Source organism: Octopus sinensis, linkage group LG22, assembly GCF_006345805.1.
Source record: "Octopus sinensis linkage group LG22, ASM634580v1, whole genome shotgun sequence".
Taxonomy (NCBI): domain Eukaryota; kingdom Metazoa; phylum Mollusca; class Cephalopoda; order Octopoda; family Octopodidae; genus Octopus; species Octopus sinensis.
In genome coordinates this window covers 12,274,082-12,298,017 of record NC_043018.1, presented here as the reverse complement: position 1 = coordinate 12,298,017, position 23,936 = coordinate 12,274,082, and the positions used below count along the sequence as shown (strand labels likewise).

The 23,936-nt window shown below is 38.6% G+C and overlaps 1 protein-coding gene across 2 annotated transcripts in view; it reads right to left on the bottom strand.

Annotated features, from left to right (window-relative positions):
* Positions 1-23,936, bottom strand: part of LOC115223157 (transmembrane protein 184B-like) — a 124,307-nt gene that overhangs the window by 96,671 nt on the left and 3,700 nt on the right. Inside the window, exon 1 of one of the 2 annotated variants that reach the window (XM_029793582.2) lies at positions 1,112-2,101. The exons of the other annotated variant lie outside the window; for it this stretch is intronic. The gene's annotated coding sequence lies outside the window, so the exon portion shown is untranslated. Of the gene's footprint in view, positions 1-1,111; positions 2,102-23,936 lie in introns of those variants that run through there. 2 annotated transcript variants of the gene reach the window in all.

The window sequence follows — 23,936 nt, the reverse complement described above, 5'->3', positions numbered from 1 at the left end:
CAAGAGTGACAGATGGGAGTGAAAATAGAAAGATTCCTATGACACAAGGCTGGAGTTGAGGTAAGTCGAGAGACGATGGGCACGAGCAGTCCGTCAGATAAGGACATGGGTCATGCTTGTGAATATATTTACAACAATTTGCAAAGGACGTGAGTTATACGGAATAACAGCCTTGATTTACACTCAATTCGCAAAATGAGATTTCAAGTATATATATATCAGTCAATTGTTCATAAGTTCAAAAAAAGCAAACCCTCAAAAATCTTAGACTATGTGCCTCCGCCCAGTAGGTCAGATGAGTTGCCAATATTGCTAAGAGCATAATCGGTGCGAAACCTATAGTAACTGTCTGGCCAGCCATAACCAACAACTGTAATGCATGTGTGTTGGTGGGGTGGGGGAGGACTAGTACAATCCAAAGAGCCTGGTATGTATGTTGAGAGAGAAGGAAATACAGGTATATCAAATACCATACAACATATATCTTTGATTTATTAAAATTATCTACACTTCTAGAATACATTCATTCATTCATACATATAAACTTGATATAAACAGCTGGTTGCAATGTTTCACCAAAAAGGAGAATTATTGTTACCAAAAATGTGACTTGGGTGTTAAGGTTAAGAAACACCAACATTGTTAGAAATACAAGCTAAAAATGTTCTACTGCCGTATGGATACACATGAGTGGAAACATACTCTAATAGGGACCTCAATTGTCTGAAAAATTCTTGATCAGCATTTTTTGGACAATTCTGATCCCTGTTAGTACACATGCTTTCATTCATGTGTGTTTACTCCAGCATCAGAGCAGCATTTTAACTTGTATTTCTAGCAATGTAGGTGTTTAACATCCTAGTCACATTCAGTGGCAATTATATATATATATAAATATATATATACACTCATATATCTGTCAATAGAACCCACTCTATTGACAGATATATGAGTACTACACCTTTTTTCTGAGTTATGGTCTCTTGGAGGAATGAGGAGCTAAAGAACTGGGAAGTTGTGATTTTCTGGCCACTTTCATCCATCAATGATAATCAATAAAATGCTGTCTGATAAAAGGGTGGAAAAATAGAAAGAATCAAAGTAATCTTACTGGGTTGTCAGGTTGACCATAAAGAAGCGAAATACCTCCAGGAAGGCAAGTCCTTGTGGATCTCCATCAGCCTAGTCTGTGAGGGTATGTTTATTGGTGTATATAATATGAGAGGGCGAAGGAAGTTGTGTTTGTACATGTATAACTATGTGACATCAACGTGTATATAGGTGTGTGCACATGAGTTTATGTATGTAGATGTGTGTGTGTGTGTAACTATGTAGCTGGCGTTAATCCAGTTTTGTGTATGTGTGTATATATGTATGGTTCATGTGTGTGACTATGTAGTTGGCATCAGTGTGCTTTTGTATTATGCATATGTGTATGGGATTTTGCGTATGTGTATATACGTGCATGTCAATGTGGGTTTATGTTGGACTATGTTAATGTGGATTTGTATGGACACGTATGGGAGTGCATATGTGTGTGTACGTGTACATGTGACTATGTAAACGGCATCAGTGCTTGTACGTGGGTATATATGACGGTAGGTGTGACGTCAATATGTATGCGTGTGTGTATGTATGTGTGTGTGTGTGTGCGTGTGTGTGTGAGTTAGAGAGAGAGAGAGAGTAATTTTGTTTGCTTGTCGGTGGGTGGTTATGTGCGTCTGTGTCTATTGTATGTGTGTGTGATGAGCGTATAACATACACATGCAGTGTGATTACGGATGCGACCCGTCTGTGTGTCGAGTGTCCATACGGATGCGAATGCGAGTGTACGGGGTGTGAGAGGTGTTTGTAAGAGTATGTAGATTTGGTGTACGATTATATACGCAACAAAGTATGCATGCTGCAGGTGTCTGCATGCGTGTTTGCGACTGTGAGTAAGAGCATAGACAGGGTTTCAGCCCCGAGAATGGCCAAGTTTACGGGAAACCAATGGAACAGACAGCAGGCGTTTTGTCAGAGCCGTGAAAACGAAGTTGGTTCTTCTGGTCGAAAAGCGGTTTGCAGCCTTGGTTGAATGGAAAAGAGAGCAACAGTGAGGAAGGGGAGGAAGGGGAGGAGGAAAGAAGAAGAAGAAGGAAGAAAGAAAAGGGAGAAGCACCAAGAAGATGAGCGAGGAAAAGAAGAAGGAAAGGGGGAAAAAACACCACGAGAGGAGAAGGAGTAGGGAGGAGGTGAAGCAGGAGAAGAGGAGAATGAGAAGAATAAGAAACGGTGGGAGGAGTTAATGGAATCGGTGATTTGGATATTGAGCGATCGACGATGCCAGGGGAAGAAAATATAAGGAAGAACTCGAACATTCTGGGGGTTTGCGATAGATGCGAAGGTAATATTGGTTATTAGTGTGGTGGTGGTGGTGGTGGCGTGTGTGGAAATGGTAACGTTGGTGATAAAGATAAATATGGTGCGCGGGGGCGGGGGGGAGTGTTGACAGTAATAAAAATAATAGTAGTACTATTTAGTAAGAGCAGTATCAGCATTATTGGTAGCGATATCACTAGAATTTGAAGTGGAAGTTATAACAGACGTTTGTGGTAGCGAAAGAGGTAAATAGGTAGTAACGTTGGTGATAAAGACAGTAACGGTGGTGGTGGCCTCTGTTGTGGCTGAAGCAATTGTTGTTTTGTCCCAGATCAGCCCCAAAGGAGCAAACCTAGAATCGAGGATACTCGAGCAGGATCTCACCCTCGTCTTTTAAATACATGAAAAGTGTATATAGGGGTCTACGATACAATAATGTCTTGTTGCTTTGTTTTAAGACGGAAAGGTGTAAGTGGAGAGAGGTTTGTCTGTCATTTCTAGCAAGTCCAGTGAGGATACATGCTTTACGATGCGACAGGTTATAGGACCCTATATTCGTGAACCTACGAACAACCTCAGACGATTTTCGAACCTTATGGGGGTTCTCGTCAGGTGTCTGCATCACTTAACCAATTTGCATACAATAATTGTTTAATACCTTTGTTTTAAATATCAACACCCTGTCAATGATGTGTGTGTACAGAGGGAAAAGAGGGGGGGGATGGAAAGGAAATTGGTTTGGATAAACCTCGTTTTATAAATTATATTATTCTCAGATAAAAAGAAATGTAAAAAGAGAAAGCAGCGATAAGAAAAGATTGGACTCAGAGCAAAATGAGGAATAAGAAAGAAAAGATATACCCCTTTACATACATACATACATACATACACACACAGAGCACATATGTAGGAGTAATTTACACATGTTCATACATTCATATATTATACATACATATATTTACACCATACGCCTACCTATATAAACATGGATGTTGAGATGCAAATGCATGTATTTTTCAGAAGCACAGAAATTACACGTTATATAAATACACGTAGGGAAGAAAATTTACCAACACATATTTTACATGTGTCTGTTGGAACCTAATTAAAGGCAAAAATGTGCAGAAACGTACATGTATAAACACGTACTAGGTCGGGACGTAACCGCACTGTAGACGCAAACATACATTTGTATGTACACATGTATGATACATAATATAATAAACAGTATATTCAAATATATACATGGGTTTATGTCCGATGGGACTTAAGTGCACATAAACACAAATATACGTTGTACATATATAAGAGAACACACACACATACTAACATGCACATATGCATGTAATGTATTTGTAACATAACTGCACACATACACAAAACATACACGTACACATTATGTCATACAATGAATATATAATATATGCAAGAACAAATACGAATACACACATCTACACATGTTTGTTGGGACATAATTCTACACATATGTTAAATAGTACACCGATGAAAGAACCCTGCACAACGTGCACATATGTTGCGTACTAAAGCATAGCTGAGTGGAATATACTTTGCTAAAGGAGTCAAATAGAATTGGAAGATGCCTTTTTGCTTTCACCAGATGGTCATAAAAACAAACCTACTGCTCGTGCATCGTTTATATTTTCCAACAAATTCAATCAGCTGACCTTCTTGGAGTTATCACTCATGCTTGTATCATCATTTTTTTCGTTTTTGTATTAAAGACCACTTGAGTGAGTTTTTGTTTATTCATTGCATTGATAATCTTAGTTTAACTCATTATCTCTGTGAGACCCTACCACACACACACATGTTTGTATCATCTGATTGTGTGTACTCAAATGTGCTGAATATGGTATTACACACACACACATGTATATAGATATGCATTTTAGGTCTTGGTAGAGTATACGGATAGGGTATTTCCAGACAAACACACAACCAAAGTTCTGGGCTATCAACACTATATACACATGTGGTGGCTCTCAACCATGTTCCAGGTTACAGCTAACTGCATCAATTAGTATTTAACATCTGTCACTACAATTAGTTGTCAATTATGCTGTAAATTCCTCTAATGGGTAATTCCATATTCACTTCCCTGGATGGTAATAGTATCTGGTGTGTATATTAGTAATAAAAATTATAACAATATAGAATATGGAAACGTGTTCATCCTCAAAATTTATTTCATCTTATTTTACAATTTCATACAGCATATTTTCATGGTGTTATGCCCTACATGTGTTTCCACTGCACAGAGTTTGGGCAGTTGCACATGCAACCAGGCATGATTTTCTGTGCAGCTTCTTTGGGGTATGGCCTTTTGGCTAGTTTCGAAGTGAACTGAATACAGTTAGTTGTTTGTTAGTTAGGGTTCAAGGGGAAGTAGTAGGAGGATGTTTGGAAACTGAAATCTGATCTGTTTGTAAGCTTTTGTGGTTGACCTTTATTTCACACCTGTTGCTGTCCGGAGTCAGGATTTTATAAAGAGGTATTTCGTTAAATGAACTGCTTGGCTCGGATTTGATACAGTTATGTTGTTAGCATCCATAGGTTTAAGCCATTGAGCGGGAATGGCAAGGGACAGATTCCGATGAATTCCATGCATAAATTGTAGATGGGTTGCTTAAGTACACAGTGCAGTGGCTGACAAACAGGCAGGAAGAAAGATGTCTGAAGCTGCAGCAAACAGCTCCTTTCGATAAAGCTGTCCTGGAGGAAGCAAAACAGCATCACTGAAACCTGTTGACCGTAAAGAAGACATCTGGCCGTTCCCCACTCGTGGACATTACAGTCATTATGCCTTACAAAGTCTCAACTACTGTAGTTAATGCCATTGAAAAACTGACAAAAGCTTGTCCACAGAGCTATCTAATAATCACAGCAGCCGCTTCAGTAGACACTAACTAAATTAGTTTGTCAACATGAATATTTCAAGGTGACAACTTATGTAGAATGTCTTTCATCTTGGCAAATGCAAAGGTTGAATGGTGGGATCTGCAGGGGAGAGCAAAATTAATGTCACCCTTGCCTTTTTTGTTGATAACCTCAGGCTGCACTTAGGTAACATCTATGATGCCAAGAGACAGCTAAAGCTGGTTATAACATTCTCATGGGATACAGTCCCATGGGATACATTCTCATGGGATATAGTGATTAAGATAAGTGTTTGTATTTGTTAGTCAAATGAGGAAAGATTATCAACCAGGCAGAGAATATGAACTGTTTCCCACATCTCCAGCGATGAATGCTATAAATATCTATGAATTAATGACATCACATAGATTGGTGATGTGAGCAAAGCTAGAGTGATAAAAGTATTCTTCAGTAGAAAACAGAAAGGGTGAAAGTCAAACATAAATAAATCTTAAAAAGTAAACACACACATCCTGCTGTATCAAAAAAATAGACATTGCATAATCTGGTTCATATTTCCTTTGTACAAAGGTAAAAGACAGAATGGTAACAGCTGAAGCTTCTCTGATCTTTTTCCCTGCTTGATCAGAGCTGACCAGGGGTTAAACAGCAACAACAGAATGCCAGCCAATGAGTGGTGCCTCTATGTGGTTGTCAATTTGCTATAAGTAACAGCCAAATTTCTGTTAAAATGAATTAACAGAACCATTAGGGTATCAGATACAATGCCTGCTAATTAGCTGTGTGTCATTACTGTCACGTAGTTGGTAGAGAACAAACATTCTCATTGACAAATATAGAATTCTGTCTTCTATTGTTAGTTTATCACACATGTATTTGAAAGGGAGGTCGCACTTGTTTCATAAAGTCCATTTTCCAGATCTGACCATGCATTTGATCTGCCGAATGTGTCTATTGTATTCGGTAATATTTTTCACACAATCGACGTATGTGGCTCCAAATGGAATGTCACTCCCTTGCTCAACTGCAAAGACATCTACTTACTATCTCAACATGAGGAATTTTAGAGCCAGAGATATGCGATATATCAAAATCAAATGCCATCAACTGAATAATCCACTGCTCGATTCTAGCAGAAACATTCATAGGGATCGGCATTTTTGGGTAGAAGATATATTTTAAAGGTCTATGATCTATATTGAGTTTGAACTTTTTACCTAACAAGAATTGTTTGAGACGAGTAAGAACCCATACAATGACAAATGCTTCGTGTTTGATATATGACCAATTAGACTGAGCAGGTATCAATTTTCTTGACACATATAGAACAGGGTGACCATTTTGTGAAAGTATTACCACAATGTTGTTCATTGATGCATCTGTTATCAGTTCAGTAAATAATTTAGAATCAAATGGCTTCACCACTGGTCCTTTGCATAACTCATAAAATCATCGGCAGCAGTTAGTTTCTGCATGCTATTTGTTTCCTCACCGAAATTTGAAATGAATTGTCCAAAGTACCTGATTAGTCCAAGAAAGGATCCCAGTTCCCCGGTGGTTTTTGGCTGATTTAATGCCCTGATTCTGTGAGTTCTTTTGCGGGTTTAATTCCTTCTGATGATTTTACGCAGCCTAAAAGTGTGATGTTCGTAGTCTTTTGAACGGCACTTTTCTTTGTTGACTGTGGTGTGGTGATGAGGGAGTGTGACAGAGATGGAGGGAGCGGAAGTGGGTCTTGCAGGTCTCGCAGGGCGCATGCGCCGGCGGAAGCGGAAGTGAGAGACAGAACGCACGTGCGGCATCAACCAGGGCAGTCAGACTCGAGAACGACGCCAAGACGACAGAGGCCCCGTGGATGAACTGCTTCTGGACAATGGCACTGCATTTCGCTCGGAGGCGCTGAGAGAAATGCTTGATGAGTGGAAGGTCAACCGCTTCTTCAGGGCGGCATACCGGCCAAGTGGAAACGGTGTGGTGGAAAGGCATCATCGTACCATCAAGGCCATGGCTGAGAGGGGTCACATTTCACCAGTCGAGGCCGTGTTTTGGTACAACATGTCGCCCAGATCAGGACAGGCCGAGGAGTCGGTGCCACACAGGGCAATATTCAGGTACGAGTGGAGGCATCCGTGTACTACATCAATGCGACCCGGGGCAGAGGAAGAGCACGCCTTCGTACAGGTCGGGGAGGAAGTCTGGGTGAAACCTCCGAACGCACGGTGTACATCGCAATGGGGAAAGGGGACTATAACCTCCGTAAATTCAAAGAATAACATCTCGGTAGATGGTATGCCACGCCACGTTTTGGACATACGGAGGATTGTCCATGCCCCGGAGGATGGGACAAGCAACAGTGGGCAAGACGATAACAACAGACAGGATGACGAGGTCGGCAGCAACACGCCAGAAACAAGTCCTAGGGTCGCACTGCGACCACAGAGGGAGCGGCACCCTCCTCCCTGGTTGGCTGACTACGAAACCAGTCTCAGGTGCGGGAGCGAGTGAGGAAGCCGGTTCAGTGATCTATAGATCAGGGGGGCGTGTGGTGTGGTGATGAGGGAGTGTGACAGAGATGGAGGGAGCGGAAGTGGGTCTTGCAGGTCTCGCAGGGCGCATGCGCCGGCGGAAGCGGAAGTGAGAGACAGAACGCACGTGCGGCATCAACCAGGGCAGTCAGACTCGAGAACGACGCCAAGACGACAAGACGCTAGCAAGTTGGCTCAAGGCGAATCCGGCTTCATCTCTACAGGTAAGACCAAATTACACTTCTAATTCTTTTCCTTGTTCTGTTACGCTCCTTTTCACCACACTTATCACATTGACATTGACTTGTTTCTCGTGTAATCTTCTGACGATGGCATTTAAATGTTTATTCAGGCTCCCTTCCATCTTAGCAAAAACGATTTTATCATTTTGGTAGGCGATGAAATGTTTTATTCCATTCAACACCACATTCTCTACATCATGTGGAAAAATTGCAGAACTATTTTTTATCCCCATCTGTAATCATGTCACCAAGGAATACCCCTCTTGTAATATTGATGGCGCAGAGCTTCTGACCATTTTCCTCAAGCTCAATGTGCCAATACGAGTCAATGAGGTCAATCTTAGCAAAGAATCTTGCACCACTAAGTTTGCTGAACATGGTTCTATTTGTGGCAAAGGATAAGCTTCCATGCATATTTTTTTTATTTAGGTGAACTTTGTAATAGGGACACACATGCAATCATCCATTTTTCTTTCTTACCCACATGACTGATTTTTAAAATTTATATATATATATATATATATATATATATAAATATACTTGTGTATGTAATTAATATATATATATATATATATATATATATATGGCCTTCTACATGGGATGGAGCCAGCCTACGTATGCATACCTTCCCTTCTTGGGACACAAAACTCTACTTGTGAAGACGTGTTGAGGCAAGTGAGGATGAGAATCGAAATCGATCAATGGAAATTGCGGATGTGCTACCAGTGCCGGTGGCATGTCGAAACTCTGCTTGTGAAGACCCATTGAGGCAAGTGAGGATCAGAATCGAAATCGATCAATGGAAATCGATCAATGGAAATTGCAGATGTGTTACCAGTGCTGGTGGCATGTAAGAGAACTTTCCGTTTCGCGACCGTTGCCAGCACCGCCCCGTTTCGTGTCCATTGCCAGCCTCGCCTGGCCCGCGTGCCGGTGGCACATAAAAAGCACCATCCGTTCGTGGCCGTTTGCCAGCTCTGTCTGGCACCAGTGCGGGTGGCACGTAAAAAGCACCCACTACACTCACGGAGTGGTTGGCGTTAGGAAGGGCATCCAGCCGTAGAAACACTGCCAGATTTGACTGGGCCTGATGAAGCCTTCTGGCTTCACAGACCCCAGTAGAACCGTCCAACCCATGCTAGCATGGAAAACGGACGCTAAATGATGATGATGATGATGATGATATATATATATATATATATATATAAATATACTTGTGTACGTAATTAATATATATATATATATATACACATATATACTTATGCATTTGAAAGTCAACTTCATGAATTTTAAATGTAGTACACAAATTCTTATATATTTGTCCTGCCTACCATTTTATCTTCTCCCCCCCATCCACCTGAAACATTTTTTACATTATTATTTCCACTGCCATAATTTTCAATCTTGTCTTATTTTCCTATGCGTTATTTTTCATTGTTTTTTTAAATCTTTTTATACTTTTTCCAGCAGTTCTATTCCTATCATCTTTAGTACTCTTTTGTTCAGAGTGTTTCTATAAATTACCAATCTTAGCCGTTGCACTTTATCACTGCAGCTTAATGTTCACTCAATTTTGAATATCTTCTTATTATCTCTTCCAGGCCAAACTTAATGATTTTATTGCCACCACCCACCCACCTCCAGACTCTCTTATCCCTCGTTCTATTTTGGCCTCCCCCACCTCCCCCCTCCCTACTACATAGCCTTTTTCACCTTTGGTAAACCACCATCCGTAAAAACACCCACCCTTTTGCCTTTTATGGCTACTTGCCAACTAACAACCGATCTCATTGGTCATTTGATTCAGACTGTGGCTGAATTGTTGAATCATTGACTTGTCTTTGTTCAATGATTTATACAAACAACTCAAAGGTAATCAAACAATGTTTAGCTATGCAACATATAAAGTCTTCATTTGCCTTTTCCATTCCTTACATTTGGGGATTTTTGTTCACATATTTAGCAAGTTGTTAAACCATAAGTTGTAGAGTGACTGTCAGCTTATTGAAATCTCCATTGATTTCAATATGAGACAAAGTGTACAATACACTTTGGTTATTAAACTATCTTTATCATATATTGTACACCTTTCGCTATCTATACTAGCTTCCTATATCACTTCTTCAGATCTAGACAATACCACAACTAGCTACATGCACACACTCACCCATCCAATCATATATTTCTCTGAGGAAATATCATTTCTAAAGAAATACAAATTCACACACACACACACACACACACACCACACACACACACACACACACACACACAAAGAATTATTTGTCCAAAACAATCCCATAAAAAATAGATTGTTTCGTGAGTTTTCTCACCAAACAATTTTCCCACCTGCAATGAAAAGCACCATTCACTAGAAATAGAGTAACCCCTTTATTTTTTCAAATAAACTCGTTCAAAATATTCAATTAAATAAACCTTACACACACACACACAGACAAATAATACAATGAACCAAAACTAAATATAAACAAACTCAGATGGCCACCACCAAGTCACCAACAAACCACAAACAAATAACAACACCCTGACCCCCACCTACAACACACCACAGAAATAATATCCATGACTAATGAAAAACATGAGAGAGTCAAGCAATGAACAAACACTAGCACAAGACTATACACATTGCAGAAAGCAATGACCAGCACCAGTTCTGGAATAATGTGGTTGACTGGACAGACTGACAAATTTGGATTTTGCAGGCAAGTTGGCATTACTTAACCCATAGATAGAGATATGCTACAGGCCATGACAGATGGCCTATTCAGTTTGTGGGTAGAAGTAAAGCTGAGAAAACCAAAGCTATGTCATCTGGTGGCACCCAAGCATAACTTGTCAACCGCAGACAAGTTGAAATCGAGTATGTTGAGAAGGTTACTTATCAGGGAAGCTGATATTTTCCAATGCTGTATTTTTCAATGAGGAAAATTCAGCATTGTATTAATTGAGTTGCCTTCTTTGGTCACGGAGATGAAGGCCTCTTCCATTGTGATGACTGCTGTTTCATTGCTGTAACCTTGCCAAAACATGTCCAATGTCTCTGTAGTAGATTTTCAAACTTTAGTGCAGAATTTCACATTGGCTTTTTGTTCCAGCTTCCTGCCCATGACAAAATCGCAGGCTACAGCAGACACAGGATCCACAAAAACACAAATTTCACAACTCACGAAGTAAACCAAGTGATGCCACTCAGCACACCGCCTCATGAAGGTCACTGCCAGCTCTCACTGGGCATGCAACCATGTGCTGCCATCTGTTGGTGTGCAACAGAACTAGCCCAAGAACATTCTGATACCACCTCATACTACATACTGGGATCCATATAATCAACTAAACACTTGCAAGAAGTGCCCGAATGACTGAAACCAGTAAGTGTATTTGTGCATGTGTGTGTAGGTCAACAGTTTTTTTAATGGTAGAAAAGGGCTCATCAGCACAATTGGGGAAACCATTGGTAAATGTGAGCAAATAGGACAGGGAAGCTTACAGTAGTAACACAGAAATAGAAAAATGTCAGAAAAACTTTTTTAATTTTTTAGGAATTCTTTGGATTGGAAATAGAAATAGAAAAAAATCATAAAGTTGTAAAATTCATGGATGTAAAGCTTGGCCTCAACAACAGAAAGTTCAAACTGTTCCATAAGCAAAATGAAAACTTAAAATATGTGAGCTGCAGATCTAACCATCCAGAACATAAACTGCAAAGTGTCCTGAGAAGGGTTCCAAACAATATCCAGACTATCCAAGGATAACATGCATACTAAATATTACAACCCAAGCTAGGGCAGGATATAAGGATAAAATAGTATATGTACAGAATAGGACAGGGAAGGTACAATACCCAGAGAGTATTATTAATATTAGAGGTAATCCTGTAAATAACCCCTGAATATCAGACCCTACAAAAAAACAGACAAGGTCCGATATAGAAAGACAGGGATAGAAAAAGAAGGCGGTGAGCTGGCAGAAACGTTAGCACGCCGGGCGAAATGCTTAGCGGTATTTCGTCTGCCGTTATGTTCTGAGTTCAAATTCCGACAAGGTCGACTTTGCCTTTCATCCTTTCAGGGTCGATAAATTAAGTCCCAGTTATGCACTGGGGTCGATGTAATCAACTTAATCCGTTTGTCCCCTCTACGTTTAGCCCCTTGTGGGCAATAAAGAAATAAGGGATAGAAAAAGAAAGGTTTAGAAATATATATAAAATAAAAGGGGGAGAGCAAAAAAACAAATGTAAAAAGCACAGAGAAAACACCCTTGCGACCATTGCCAAGGGGTGCAGCTGAGAACCCCACTTGTTCTTGCATTTGTGGCCCTTCAACCCTCCCCTCCACCTTCCACTGCTTGCCCTTCCCTTTTTCACCTTTTTACCTTTTCTTTCTTTTTTATTTCTCTTCTTTCCCTCATTTCTTTGTATTTAAATGTTGTTATAAAATGTAATATATTAAAAAAACAAAATATCAATGAAAAAAGAGGAAGCAAAGCAAAAGAAAGAAAAGATAGCAAAAAGAAAAAAAGAAAATAGAAAAACCTATTGGCAAATAAAAAAAGAAGAACCGAAGGAAAGTGTAGAATGAAAACCAGAAAGATTTTCAGAAAAAAAAGAGAAAAAGGAAACAATTGCTGAAAGGTAGAAGTAGAGACGATGACGGATGGAGACGATGACGGATGGAGAGAGGAAATCAGGAGGCAGAAGAAGAAAGTATCAACAGACAAATATAAACTTGTAGAAGACAAAGCAACCAACGAAGTGGATGCTGAGCTAGAAGCAGCAGCCATGGTAACAATTGACTCAATAGAAATCAAATCTGTCAAAGACTGAAAAATAGTCCCAAGTAAAACAATTTGTCCCTCTGACCGCTGCTGACTGAAGCAAGGAAGTTCAAGATGGAGGGAAAAGATAGTGCATACATGCCAATAACGTGAGATGCCCATTGCCCCTGCTTGACAACCACTGTTGGCGTGTTTACATCCCCATAACTTACCAGTTAGGCAAAAGAGATCTATAGAATATGTACCAGGCTTAAAAAAATAAAATGTACTTCAAGGCAGTGCCCCAACATGGCCACAGTCTAATGACTCAAACAAGCAAAAGATAAAAGATACAAAAGATATATATATATATATATATATATATATATATATATACTAGCAGAGATACCCGGCCCTGCCCAGGGTTAAAATGGCATAGTTTTTTTTATTGTTTTACTTGTTTCAGTCATGTGACTGCAGCCATGCTGGAGCATTGAAGTGGGTCGAACAAATCGACCACAGGATTTATTCTTTGTGAGCCTAGTACTTACTCTATCAGTATCTTTTGCCAAACCACCAAGTTTTCGAATGTAAACACAGCAACATCGGTTGTCAAGCAAATATACACCACATATATACGACAGTCTTCTTTCAATTTCTGTGAATGAAATCCACTCACAAGGCTTTGGTCGGCCTGAAGTTATGATATATATATATATATAATATATATATATATATATATATATATATACACACACACACATATATATATAGCAAAATTTAGATTCAGATGAATATGGTACTTAATTTAAAGGCACCAGAATTTGATATGGTATTATCCATATAAATCAAATGGGGTGATTATAATCAAAATAAGCAACAAGGATATCCAAGGTAGTGTAGTACAATTGTTTCATGCTACTTCATTTAATTAAACAATGTAAGTATTACATCAGTTTTAAAATGTAAAGCAATCTTCAGCCACATATAGAATTTTTTTATTAAATGGACAATGCTCATTTTTATACTTATTTCCTTTGCCAACATTACAAAGAGGGTAGATATATAGACAGAGAGGTTAATTTCATCATTAAGAACATGGCGGTAGAAGGTCCTTCTCCATCTGTAGATTTTTTTTTATTACTGAGTTCACTTTGTTATTTAGATTTATCAATGGGGGGGGGATCTTATTTGGTTCAATGGAGACAAACAAGAATTTTTTCTATTTATAGAAATAGAAAAAATTCTATTTACATGACATAGGCAACGACCGCGATTCATGTGTGGGTGTCATTTACATGGCACTGGCAGCAACCCTAACAATTCCCAAGGTGCCAATTTTCATGGCACCATTGATGACCTAGACTACAATGCACAGGTGTTATTTACATGGCACCGGCATCAATCACGACAATTCACAGGTGCCATTTACATGGTAACATCAACGACTATGATGTACACGTGTCATTTACATGGCACCAGCAACACCACAGCTACGATTTCGCTTGGCCTGACAAGTCCTCTCCTGCACAGCAGATCGCCAGAACTCTCAATCACTTGTCATCACCTCCATGAGGCCCAACATTCACAGATCATGCTTCACCACCTCATCCTATGCCTTCCTGGGACTACCTCTTCCATAGGTTCCTCCACAGTTAGAGAGCGACACTTCATTACAAAGCTGTCCCTGTCCATATGTATCACATGACCATACTAATGCAGTCGCCTCTCTTGCACACCACATCTATTGCTTCTTATGCCCAACTTTTCTCACAAGATGCTTTATTTTCTTACAGAATCTGCTATGTGAGCAAGGTCATCACTTGCTTTTGACATGTGTATACAAACAATTGGCATAGACACATAAACACATATACAAAATATACATACCACTCCAGCACACACACACACACACACAAATTCAATGCTTTTTTAAAAATTATTCTTGAAAAAAAAAACAATGTTTCACAGAATCTCTGTTTTTATTTTAAGGCAAGAGAAAGCAGCTTCATCATTTACCTTAGACAGATAAAATATTGATTTCCCATCACAAGACAGAAGGTAATCAGGAAAGTTTGTTATTCTCAGATGTTTCTAAAAGGTCAAAGGATTTTGCAGCATTCGTTCATTTCTTGAGAATGTTAAAGGGCAAATGGGATAGACCCAATGGAAACCTGTACCCAACAACAGTATTCCCACAAAATATGTATACATTGAAGCCGGTGGCACATAAAAAGCACCATCCGAACGTGGCCGATGCCAGCGCCGCCTTGACTGGCTTCTGTGCCGGTGACACATAAAAAGCACCCACTACACTCATGGAGTGGTTGGCATTAGGAAGGGCATCCAGCTGTAGAAACACTGCCAGATCAGACTGGAGCCTGGTAGCCTCCTGGCTTCCCAGACCCCAGTCGAACCATACAACCCGTGCTAGCACGGAAAACGGACGCTAAACGATGATGATGATGATGATATAAAATATCAACCAATGAGTAAAATCCTTTCGCCACATATCTGATCCTAGTCTAAGGATTTTAATAACCTAATTATTCATCTAATTAACTATAATTCATTATGCAACAGGTACCTCAAAACTCTCCTTTACACATCCAAAAATATTAATCGCTGTATATTCATTTAGCATTTCCATCATTTATTCATTAGTAACTGGCTGAACTCAGTCATAGATGGTCCCAAACATAGTTGAAAATGGGTAAAAGGGTAAAAAAAAAACTCCTTTGGTTATGAATGACTATGGGACTTCACCTGGAAAGTTACTCTCCAAGGAACAAGTCTGGGCAAGGTTACTTATGGAAGGCAGCAGTCACCCATGCATACCAGCCTCCCCTCTCCATGCCACTGATGTTATCCAAGGGAGAGGCAAAGGCTGATACAGCTTGGCACCAGTGATGCCACAACTCATTTCTACAGCTGAATGAACTGGAGCAACGTGAAATAAAGTGTCTTGCTCAAGAACACAATACCCACCCTGGTCCAAGGATTGAACCCACTACCTCATGATTGTGAACTCAATGCTCTAACCACTGAGCCATGCACCTTTACTAGTTGAAAATGGAGAAAGGTGGTATCAGGTTAGTAACCCAGTTTTGTAAAAACCCTTACAATAACTAACAATCCTCCATCTATAAGGGATTTCAAAAACATTCCAGTAATGATGTCTATGAAAGATCCTTAAAGTCATTTAGCAATGCAGAATCACAAATGAAGAAATTCTATTGCAAAGTAAATCTCAGCTGCTGTAAAACATCATGGCATTGCATTGGTATCTCCTGGCAAGTCATATTTTGCCATCTGCAAATCCTTCAACAGACAAAAACTGTAATGATGTAGACACTGGAAGAAAGAAAATGGGGCGAGGCTGGACCAAAAACACATGGCCTCAGAAATTCCAGGAAAGCCTCAAATGCACAAAATCACCAGAAGCAGAAGGAACTGTCACAAACCAATTCCACTCACTGAGGCTTACTGCCTTATGAATCTCACAACGTAAGATTTAAATTTAAGCTTAAGTTAAATTGAAACTGGAGCTAATGTAATGAACTCCAACAAGAACAAAGCATCTTTGCATTTCTCTCCTATTCTTGCCAATAAAAATAAAAACAGAACAAAAATATATTCATCATCAACAAATATTATTTTCTTCTCACCACAATGTTTGGTGCTACTTTAGTGACTTTATGTTCCAAGTATTAAATATATGTCATCTGTTAATTCTAAGATGGTGTCTTAAAATAATTTATCAGTGATTCATGTTGTGTAAGCACTGTAAATGGGAAAGAATCATTATTATTGCTTCAGAAAAACTGCTTTGCCGTTTTCCTTCCAGCTTTTTACATTCTGAGTTTATTAATGAAAAGACAAGTGGAGATTCTGACGCCATGTAATTTTCCTTTCTTCACTGTGATATTTGATAAGTTTAAAAAGTTAGAAACCATCTTAATTTTACTAAATATGGCAATTTATCCCCCATCCATGGCAGACAAATTGACATGCTTAGTAAAATTATTTTGGGAGAAGGTCCTCCAACATAGACATGACCTTTGAGAAACTTTGAGTTAAATAAATTAGAAACTTAACCATTCTGTGGTAAACTCCACCAGCTGATACTTATCGTTAACCAGGAAGTGGGGGATTAAAACTCACTGGAATATAAACAGAAATTGGCTGGTGAAATCATTTAGCAATCATTTATCGACAATCAATTATTTAAGCAAAGAAACACTCCACTTTGTTTACATGACAACGATATGATGTTGTGCATGTTGTCCATTGCCGTAATCACTTGACCAGAATAATCTTTCTGGAAACATGTCCAATCTTGTCCTCTTCTATAAACTTGTGGCAAGAGTTTTACTGAAACTTGTCAATGTTGGTCTATTTAATTGTCCAGCAATATAAGCTGACCTCTGAGATGAGCTGCATCAATCTCTGGTGTGTATCGATCATGGCCATATCAACCATGATCTATATCAACAGCAGCTTATGTTAGTACGCAGTTGTATCAACTATGGCCATATCAACAATGGTTTTATCAACTGTAAGCCATATTGTCTATGGCTGTATTGATCCGGCAGTATTTACTGATATAAAAGTCATCAGTTTGGATGCTATTTCTGGCCAGATTTAGCAACCCTATTGAGGCTCCTTCTATAGATTTTAAGGGAAGAGAGGCAAATCACTTCCAGGCTACAACGTCAGACTATCACATGTATCTTTCACAAATGGTTTGCTGCCTCCTACACAACATCCAGATGGTCAGAATCATGTTGGATAAAGTGTCTTGCCCAGAGACAACTAAAATATTCAGGGATGAGCTGATTGCAAAATATAAATATGTGTTAGTTTAACATCTTAGAAAGACATTGTAATGCAAGAATGAAGTGATGAAAAGAGGTTAGGGCAATGGGGCACTGTGGTTTCCCGAATGGTTCCATTCCCCTGACTTTAATTAAACATTTTATGAAGTGAAACATTTTGGTAAAGAGGGAAATAATAACAATCTAGAGGAAATTCACAGATTCTGCTTTTTTCTTTTCATTTTCTTCAAAGTAGATTAATTACCAAGAGAATAGAGAGACAGTTTTTTAAGTGTTTGCATACAGAATATCTGTTTTCAAGGAATTCTACCTTATGAAAATGCCTCATCATAGCCAATAATTTCAGTTTTAACTAAAAACAACCTCACAAGCTGTTTTCCAATGCATTCTATGAGGAGCAGACTTTTCTTTCAAGCTGTGGTTTGTTTTTCATTTTTTTTTTATTTGATGCATTGAAAGCAATGGCTAATATTAGACATTAATGTCAGAGTAATCTCAGGCACCACATGAGGCAGTAATTTTGGAGAGCAACAACAGACACTAACCTCAATAACTGTAACCCTTTCGCTACTGTATTTATTTTGAGATGCTCTGTGTTTCTTTCAATTAATTTTAAATAAAACAAAGAATTTAGTAAAATAACTGAGTTATCATTCAGCTAGTGTTAGGAAAATAAATTGTGACTAAGGTTTGGTGGAAGATTTTCATTCAAAACTTATGAAAACAAGACACTTGTACTCAGATCCAGAGCCGGTTTCAGCTGGGTTGGTAACAAAAGGGTTAAAGACAATGATGATAACTTTAGACAGTAATGCCAGACAACAACCACAAACGCAATGTTACACAGGAACCTCAGACACAACACTAGGCAATCAGTCACAACATTAGACAGTAAATCCAAACAAAACATCAATTTCAGACACACTATCAGACAGTAAATTTAAGACACAACGCCAAACAAACACGTTAGTCACTGATGCAATGTCAAACTAACTTCAGATAACAATGTCAAACAACCAGCCACAACAGGTGATAACATTAAGAGAAGAATAAGTGGACATGACACCATATGGAATCAAACTGCAAGGTGTCAATGAAAGAAGGCTCTACCTAGCAGGTGAGAGTACTTCTAATGAATTTGGTCATGGCTACCAGTGAATGTAGTAAAGAGGGGAGTACAAGAGCCAAATTTTATCTAAATTTGGATGTTATATGTGGTCCAAAAAGTGTTTAAAAAAAGTATTTTTATATGATAAACTTAATCAGTTACCCTGTTTGACACCACCAACTTGGATTATGGACACCTTTGGCAGAGTCCACTAAGACTGGTTTCCAGGCAATGAATAACTTCCTCATCTCTAATTTTGGAGATCCAGAAAAAGATCACAGGTGGTGCCCTTCCTCTCCTGACTAAGCCATAATTAAATTCTTTTATCCTTTTACAGGTTTCAGTCATTAGACCACAGCTATGCTAAGGCACCACCTTCAATACTTTTAATCCAGTGTTTCTCAAGGTAGGGCACAGCAATATTCTGGGGCCATAGAATGAGGTACAGGTAAGAAGTAAGTAAATGAAACTTGCAATGCTGTTTTGAAACTTCTTTTGGACACAGGCATGTTTGTGTGTAATCCATATGTAATATTGTCAGAGAGAAAGGACCACTTCCTGGGACCAATCAAGAAATCCCACAGGGCCAAGATCAGTCTAACTACCAAGTAATAATAAAACAATGTTCAACATTTTTTTTCTTAAATTAATACTGGACATACTAAATAGAAACAAACCAAAGTTGACTAATTGTGAGGTGTAGCTTACACTGTTACTACTGTATAGGAATTGTTGAAAGTAGAAAACCTTGACAGAAATAGGATTAGAACACATTAAGCAGATTTATATACATGTGTATGCATATATTTATACATACATACATACATACATACATACACACATACATACATACATACATACAATATGTATATGCAAATATCTCCAAAGGTGTGTATAAATGTATGTGTATATGTGCATCCATTGGGATTAATGAACAAGAGAAAAAGAACTTGATGCAGTGTAGAGTATAATATTTAACTTATTTTCTGAAGATAATCATTTCTATGTATTTAAATGCTTTCCAAAATAAACATACTCTTCATTTTAATGACTTGAAGGAAACTATAGGGTTCTTGCACCAGCATTCAGCTCAGGGTGCTCTGCTTCTCATAATAAATAGAAACAGCTGTAAGCCAATGAAGTTGCTTCTGAAATTTTTGTTCCCTTGTCATTTGAGAATTAATATTACACTGCACTCACTCTTTTACTCTTTTACTTGTTCCAGTCATTTTCACTGCGGCCATGCTGGAGCACCGCCTTTAGTCGCTCTGTCAGTTCTATTTATATCTTGGATTCTTTATATAAGGCATTACTTCACTTGTATTTTATTATATTGACCTCCAGAAGGAATATAGACAAAGTAAACTTTGAAAGGATTTGAACTCAAAACGTAAAGGACCGTGACTAAATACCGCGCCAGATGTAAAGAATGTGGACCACATCCCCTTTATTTTTTTGTTTTTTACAGAATCCTCCATTTTCGAGTACAGAGATTCTGATTCTGCAAAAAAAAGAAAAAGAAAAAACGGCCCTTTAAAATTTTAATTTCTCTATAATCCCCTTCAAATCACCCTCTTATCACCTTGAAAAATATGAACCCTTTCATGCATTTTCCAGTAAAAGCAGTACATGAGTTACCTGACTACTCAACCAAGAATCGAAACTGCGACTGTTACTGTCAGTATTTCAGAATAATAATAGTTGCAAAGTAAACATGACTACTAATAATTCTTTCCAACTCTAGGCACAAGGCCCAAAATTTTGGGGGAGGGAGCCAGTCGATAAGATTGACCCCAGTACACAACTGGTACTTACTTTATCAACCTCGAAAGGATGAAAGGCAAAATCGACCTCAGCGGAATTTGAACTCAGAACATAGTGATAGATGAAATACCGCTAAGCATTTCGTCCAGTGCACTAATGTTTCTTATTCCTTTACTGCCCACAAGGGGCTACACACAGAAGGGACAAACAAGGACAGACAAACGGATTAAGTTGATTATATCAACCCTAGTGCATAACTGGTATTTATTTAGTCTACCCCAAAAGGATGAAAGGCAAAGTTGACTTTGGCGGAATTTGAACTTAGAACGTAGCGGCAGATGAAATACTGTTAAGCATTTCCCCAGCACGCTAACGTTTCTGCCAGCTTGCCACCTTACACGACTACTAATTATACAAAAGAATAGTACGGTATTTCCCATTAAGCACTGATGACGGTTTATCCCAAGAACGTGTTGAATAAGGGGCTGGAGTCCACACATCTTTCCGCCAGTTTTCTCTCTCTCTCTCTCACACACCTTTCAAATCAATGCAAAAAGGCTATCATTATTTTCTCATAAACGCCATCTTGATATGTATATGCCGTTCTTATCCCTGGAAATTACCAACTTCGAATTAAACGGTGGAGAAAACAGAAATCAGAATAGAATATTCATCAAAAGGATTAGTCTAAATAGATTGGAGAACTTATTGAATTTTGTTGCATGTTCTGCATACATGGGTTGCCTGAAGATATCAAGGCCACACACAAAACATCAATAATTTTAAACACAAGCTAGGACAGTTTACTGATAATGAAATTGAGAATGCCCCGTGTAAGGCCAAGATTTGTTGATTCTTGCCTTAATGTTCCTGGTTTTCTTTGATCGTCTTCCATCCTAACACTGGGAATAGTAACTTACATTCTTTTATTATTTATCTTTTATTGATTAGATTCAACCTTATTTCATCTACTAAGGTGTCAAAAAGGTAACAAACAATTAGGTTATTGGGTCCACACAGTTCTACTCATGGTTGTCTCTCGCTGATAGGCTGAGCTCCAGCAGACATTTCTACTCAGGCACTTGACAGCCTGATAGCCTAACTAAAAACAATATATATATATATATCATATATATACATAGACACACACACACACACACACACAAATATATCTACACACGCATGTGTGTGCATCACATATATACATATGTATAATATACATAATATACATAATATATATAATATATATAAACATGTGAGTGGCTGTGTGGTAAGTAGTTTGCTTACCAACCACATGGTTCTGGGTTCAGTCCCACTGCGTGGCACCTTAGGCAAGTGTCTTCTACTATAGCCTCGGGCCAACCAAAGCCTTGTGAGTGGATTTGATAGATTGATACTGAAAGAAGCCCCTCGTATACATATGTCTGTGTGTGTGTGTGTGTGTTTGTCCCCCACCACCACCACTTGACAACCAATGGTGGTATGTCTACGTCCCCGTAACTTAGCAGTTTGGCAAAACAGACCGACAGAATAAGTACTAGGCTTACAAAGAATAAGTCCTGGGGTTAATATGTTTGATTAAAGGTGGTGCTCCAGCATGGATGCAGTGAAATGACTTAAACAAATAAAAGAAAAAAGAATATATATATATATATATCTCGTGGCACTCCGTCGGTTACAACGACGAGGGTTCCAGTTGATCCGATCAACGGAACAGCCTGCTCATGAAATTAACCTGCAACTGGTAGAGCACTCCACAGACACGTGTGCCCTTAACATAGTTCTCAGGGAGATTCAGCATGACACAGAGTGTGACAAGGCTGACTCTTTGAAATATAGATACAACAGAAACAGGAAGAAAGAGTGAGAGAAAGATGTGGTGAAAGAGTACAGCAGGGTTCGCCACCAACCCTGCCAGAGCCTCATGAAGCTTTAGGTATTTTTGCTCAATAAACACTCACAACGCCCGGTCTGGGAATCGAAACCATGATCCTATGACCATGAATTCGCTGCCCTAACCACGTATATATATTTATATATATATAAATACAGTATACATTTAAACACATAAGAAGCAGCTATCATTGTTAGAGAGGACAGTTAAACCACTTTTAGGGATAAAATTTTCAAAGGAATGAAAAATAAAACCATTTACCATCTAACTCCTGGACCAATGGTTTCAGATTTTTTTAGCGAATAAAGTAATTTGCTAGGGGAAGTCTTCTTCAGCAGGTACACCTTCGATTACTTACAAGCTAGGCCACTGGTAATGGAAATTTCAAATATTTCTGATTACCTTTTGATATTATTAATTATTGATAATTTTTCTGGATAATTTTCAAATCGAAAAACCGACATTTTATCTACTGCCAACAAGGAGCTGGCAAAGTTTCTACAGCTGGATGCCCTTCGCCAACCACCCCAAGAGTGTAGTGGGTGCTTTTTACATGCCACCAGCAAGAGAGGCAATCAGGTGACAATGGCATCGACCACGTTCAGATGGTGCTTTTTACATGCTACCAGCACAGGAGCCAGATGGAGCAGGGGGTGGCTGGCATCAACCACATTTGGATGCTGCTTTTTACATTCCACTGGCATGGAGAGCCAGTCAGACAGAAAAGAAAAGAAGAAGAACCTCGAGAAGAAGGTGAAAGGCTTAATACATTTAAATCATACCATTTTACTTATCGGAACGTTGAGTAAAAAAAAAAGCAAAATGGTATGATTTAAATGTATTAAGCCTTTCACCTTCTTCTCGAGGCTCTTCTTTTCTTTTCTTTTCTTTTCTTTTTTGTTCTTTGATGTATTTTCCTTCACTTTGATGAACCTTCATGTTTTAGATCCAATGTATTACAAAATATAATGAATAATATTTTCAGAACTTTCAATGGCAATACCATAGGACATTGGAAGCAGAAACAGCTGTTAGACGGGATGTAGTCTGTCTGTATTGAATTAAAAAGTAATAACTGATGATAGTCAATTTTTGTTGATCAATATTTCTCCATTTTCTGTTTATTTGCGCGTGTGTGTGTGTGTGTGTGTGTATATGAATGTGTATATGTATATGTGTATATATGTGTGTGTGTGTGTATATATATATATTTGTGTGTATATATATATGTTTGTGTGTATGTGTATGTGTATATGTGTGTTTGTGTGTATGTATAAATAGATACAGCAGGGTATAAATACCAGTTGCTAAAATCAGTGCCAAGGCTCAAAACCCACCAGAAACTCACAATAAAAACACACATGGGCAATGCAATGAACACATCAGAAATAGGCTTATCTTTGCATTGAATGCATCAGTAAGTAATGTATATTTCAATACCAATTGATTTCACCCTCTGTATGACCAACATACTCTGGGATCTTCAGTTGAAAATAACATTTTAACACCTACTTCTCAAATATTCAGTACATT